This window comes from Sinocyclocheilus grahami, unplaced genomic scaffold (assembly GCF_001515645.1).
Source record: "Sinocyclocheilus grahami isolate Dianchi unplaced genomic scaffold, SAMN03320097.WGS_v1.1 scaffold221.1, whole genome shotgun sequence".
In the NCBI taxonomy this organism is placed as follows: Eukaryota; Metazoa; Chordata; class Actinopteri; order Cypriniformes; family Cyprinidae; genus Sinocyclocheilus; species Sinocyclocheilus grahami.
The window spans coordinates 1,185,327-1,185,982 of record NW_015505400.1 but is presented as its reverse complement, the minus strand read 5'-3'; the positions used below and the strand labels follow the sequence as shown (position 1 = coordinate 1,185,982).

At 49.2% G+C, this 656-nt stretch overlaps 1 protein-coding gene across 1 annotated transcript in view; it reads left to right on the top strand.

The window, feature by feature from the left end:
- Positions 1 to 656, top strand: part of LOC107596594 (ankyrin-3-like) — a gene marked incomplete at its 3' end in the record, with an annotated part of 52,220 nt that overhangs the window by 28,438 nt on the left and 23,126 nt on the right. The gene's annotated exons all lie outside the window — the stretch shown is intronic.

Here is a 656-nt window from a genome sequence, read left to right as displayed (position 1 = left end):
CGCTGTAGTATTGTTGTCCCCGCCATGCCGTGGAGACGCTGTGTTTCATTGTGAAAGCGAAAACTGCTTTGTTTGGCCTTCCAAAAGAGGACAATATCCGCTTCTTCGTGCCTGGAGCTGATCCGTGCTGGTCGCTGAGGAAATACATCAACTTCGCGCTGTGGACCGTGGAGACGCTGTGTTTCATTGTGAAAGCGAAAACTGCTTTGTTTGGCCTTCCAAAAGAGGACAATATCCGCTTCTTCGTGCCTGGAGCTGATCAGTGCTGGTCGCTGAGGAAATACATCAACTTCGCGCTGTGGAATGCCGGATCGGCTTTCACCGTGGACGAAGCGGAGTCCAGCCCGGGGTCGTCACATGTGGTTGGCACATGCCCGTTCTCAAGCCCTCCTCTCACTCTAGACCGCCGCCGTTCACTCTAGCCCGCCGTGTGTGATGTTGTGTTTCGTTGTGAAAGCAAAACTACTTTGTTAGGCCTTCCAAAAAAGGACACGACTAGAAATCAGTGGTTTTAGTTGTATTTATAACACTGTTCCAGAACACTTCAACCCAAATATTCATATGTGTGCAGCACATTTTATGAAGGACCGTTTCCTGGATTCGGGTAGAGTAGACTTCAATGCCGGCTGTTCTGACTCACAAATGGTAATTATGTT